Source organism: Triticum aestivum, chromosome 7A (genome assembly GCF_018294505.1).
Source record: "Triticum aestivum cultivar Chinese Spring chromosome 7A, IWGSC CS RefSeq v2.1, whole genome shotgun sequence".
Classification (NCBI taxonomy): Eukaryota; Viridiplantae; Streptophyta; class Magnoliopsida; order Poales; family Poaceae; genus Triticum; species Triticum aestivum.
Window position 1 is genome coordinate 662,361,578 of NC_057812.1, and position 4,034 is coordinate 662,365,611.

At 43.5% G+C, this 4,034-nt stretch overlaps 1 pseudogene; it reads right to left on the bottom strand.

Moving 5' to 3' along the window:
* LOC123153674 (uncharacterized) overlaps positions 1–1,121 on the bottom strand; it is a 4,238-nt pseudogene extending 3,117 nt beyond the window's left edge.
* Between the last annotated feature and the right edge of the window lie 2,913 nt (positions 1,122–4,034).

The window sequence follows — 4,034 nt, forward strand, 5'->3', positions numbered from 1 at the left end:
CCCCAAAACATCGAACATATCACCCGAAGTTGAGCTCATCTCACAATCATTTATCCTTTCACCGACTGTCACTCCAACAAACGATGACTTAATAGAGTAACTTTGTTCATCGGTATGATTGATGATGTCCCTTTACTAGAGTAAGACATATTTTTTCATATTTTAAAGTATGAAGGAAATGAAGTTGACGAGGAAGTTTTTGATATATATTTTAAAGTACGAAGGGAACCAAGCTCAAACCAATATCCCATCGGATGGAGCACCATAGATCGTATCAATAAATGGACCTTCAAGAGATAATGGTGTTTAGTTGTGTTTTTTAAATTATGTAACAAATTATAATAGAATTATGTGATCATCAATGTTATATGAAGACATGTTTATGGGTCGTATGTTACACGCGCGCTCATATCACTGAGCATAAGACAGATTTGAATGGGTCGGTAAAAAACTCGCTAGAAGAGAAAATATACTCAAATAGATGTTTTTATTGTAGATTATGATACGTGCGTTGCACATGCATGTGTACTAGTAGCAAAAAACAATCTAACCACACTCTCAAATTTGAGAAAATCCGAACTTTATTCTTATGTGTAAATGTTCACACTAACATTGGAATATCAAATTGTCGGTGTACAAAAAGAGGGGTACACTTTTTGTACCCCTATAACTGTGCACGGGCAGTCTGAGTCTACTACTATTAAACAATCAAACAAGAACTTTCTTACATGCACCCCGCAATTAATCCCACAATAACGCACGAGCCAATCAGCACCACACGATTAGGCCAACAAGTCTCAATCTAACGGCCATCATTAATCCAATACCTCTACAGTGTGCACTTAGCATTTACCAATGACTGACCGTACTTCACCAGGAGAGTAGTAGTCGAACAACCAGCCCCGCGCGTCCCCTACAATCACGGAAATCAGATCGCAAACTAACAACCAGCCCAGCATCCCCTACAATCACGGAAAATCAGATCGCAAGCTAAGGGAACTTCACGCCCTTGACCTTGACCTCACCGCCAGGCACATACGCCGCCAACCAACGGCGTCTCCTGCCTGCGCAGCGACCACGCCGCACTGCACCGTCCCGTCACCTCCGTGCACGATCGCCATCGCCGATTGTTGCCGCTCGTAGCGTGGCATCCGTCCTGCGAGATCGCCAGTGCCCAGGAGAGAGCCTGCCCCGGCACCCGCACCGCCGTGCCCGCCCTGCACTGGCACCCACGCCGCCGCGCACACGCCCGCCGGGGCAGGGCGCCAGCGCCTGTCGCGTCCCCTGAACCAGCCGGGCACACGCAGGTGTGATTCTTCCGAGGACTTCTTCAGGTTCGACTTCTTCCTTTGACTGTTGCAGCATTACTCATGATTAGATTTTTGATAATAGAGTTCTAACTAATAAACAGTTGCACAACAAAATGCTATAAGCCTTTCATTTTACATACTGACTATATGAGGATAATGAAACTAGATTTGTGTTGCACAAATTGCCTTTACTATATCAAGTAAATACAGGAAAGTGACTTTACTATATCAAGTTCCATCAACATGACCACCAACACAATCATTCTACAAAGTAATATAGCATCTATCCAGCTCCAGGGTGTTACAATGAATTGTATAAATCTGTATAAACCCACTTTTGCACACCACATGATTGAGAATGTGCATGATTATTTAAACTGAAAACATCTGGAGTACACGTGATCCATTCTAATTCTGAAAACTAAAGAAGTCGCACTTCCTGCTCCCTGAGTACAAAATGGTGCATTTGAATGTCTGTTTGTTGGAACTACGCAACTTTAGCATATCTTTTTTTTCATGTGCATCTCCTAATAGGTGAGAGCATCAACAACATTTTGTTGATCTATCATGAACGGTTTAGAATATATGTTTTTGCAGGACTAATGCTTGTGGTAAGCCATCTAAGAAATATTTAGAGTTGCCGACAAAGGTAATCTGGAAGTATGATTTAGTAAACAAATATGCCCGACCATCACATCAAGGAAATGTTCCATATACAACTACATGAATTTCTTAGAACAATAAAAATATTGTGCAATGCAACGAAGATTCAAAACATACTCTTTGATTCAGACTTGTTGCTCCCATCCCCTTTCGGTACCAAAAAGTGTTCAAGTTTTGTACCTGATCTGGAATCCAAACCCCTGGCTTGTTGAATGAATCGAGCAGGTCAGAACCACATAGCAGCATTACCTTGACACTTCCTGAGACAAAACGCAAGTCGTAAACAACTGATTTATATACAGTGTTATAGTACCGATACAATTGGTGATCCAACAATGTGAGAGAAGACACTACTGTGTTGCAACAACAAAAATCATTGTCACATACCTTGATCAGCTAAGCCATCCTTGCACAGAAGAATTCTTAACTCTTGAGAGAATGGTCAAGGTACGCTGATGACCTTTTTGCATTGCCTGTATCAAGAACACAAGAATGTGTCCATCAAATGAACACATCATCCGAACTGAAAGTACCTTATGTGATAGCGAAAATCCAATGGTACGCATGTACTGATAACATCAAAAATCAGGTTATTATGCATGGATCAACCATCACGAAAGACGAGCTTCAACATGCCAATTCGCAGAGGCGAATCCGGTGAGCAAACGGCAAGAGGTCATGAGCAGCCCCAAATTGCAAATTCGGTCATGAGAATGTGGTGTTAACACAAACCCATACACATTTCCAGTTCCGCATAGTACCTTCTTCTTGTTAGCATCGGTTCACCAGGGACATGTATCCATTAAGGCAGTAACATCCCAGCACCGACTACCCTCGCTGCTGCAACTCATCCTTCGCAAGCTCTGTACGTATGAAACAAGAGATGGGGTAATATGCAATCTATTTGTTCTGATTCTCAGCATGTTCTAATATTAACACAACACTTCAGAGTTGCTAAACAGATTTAACAGGTGCTGCGGCTTACCAAACATGCCTGTGCATGTAGGTGGGAAGGTTGAAGCTCCCGGTGGCCACCAGCACAACACCACCCCGCCTTCCCCCGTCTCTGCGGTCATCCAATTGAATAAGGGAACGTATGGTGGACTAGGATGACTCTGAATAACGCAAGTGAAGAAATCCAAGATCAGGTTCTTTTCTTTCTGCTTACAGATTTGGATCCGTGGACAACTTCTCTGTGGGGACGGGAACTTCCACCTCCTCCAAGGCCATGGCCACGTCCGTCCTCTTCAAATTCCCAGCTGAGCAAGAAGCCGGCACAAAATCTTCGCTTCTCTCTTCCTGGGGTCGGCGTGCGCCCCCCGCCTGAGAGGTCGGTAGTCCGGCGTGTGCGGTAAGGGGCCGGCGTCACCGGCGAGCATGCCAAGCTCGACCGCCTCCTCGAGCACTTCGACGGCCGAATTCGAAGGAGGAGCGAGGTGGAGCAGGGGCATGCACGTCCGCCAGCGTGGGTGACGAAGGGGAGGGGCGGCCTTACAGGGAGCGCCGGCTATGGAGGGAGGGATCTGGCGCCATGGAAGATTAGGGAAGGGAGGAGAAAAGACAGGGGCGGTGGAATGACTGGCTTTTTTAGTACAACTACAGTATATACTAGCAGTGTCCAGAGAAGGATTGTGAGTGACTGTGGCGTTGTCCAAACCAATTTTCTTTCATCCTCTAGAAAAATACTTTTGTTTTATAGGGCATGTTCGATTTTGGGTGCCATTTCTTTAATCATCACGGCTTGTTATGATCATGATGATCAGTTGATGGTTTAAAAAGTTTCGTATAAATATCTATAAAAATTAAATAAAACTGAATATATTTTATGTTTTGTAATCCTGTAGGTCATCTTGTGGAGTACTTCACCGGAGATATAAATTTTATGGGTCTATGAAAACTAACTAACTCTGATTACTACTTTATAGGATCATATGACATATTTTAGAACAAAACTACCTGTCATTTTAGTGGATGAGGAATAAAATGATGATATTACAAGAAATCAAGACTTGAAAGATGACGGAAACAACACAGACCCCAAAGATTGAATGATTATTGATA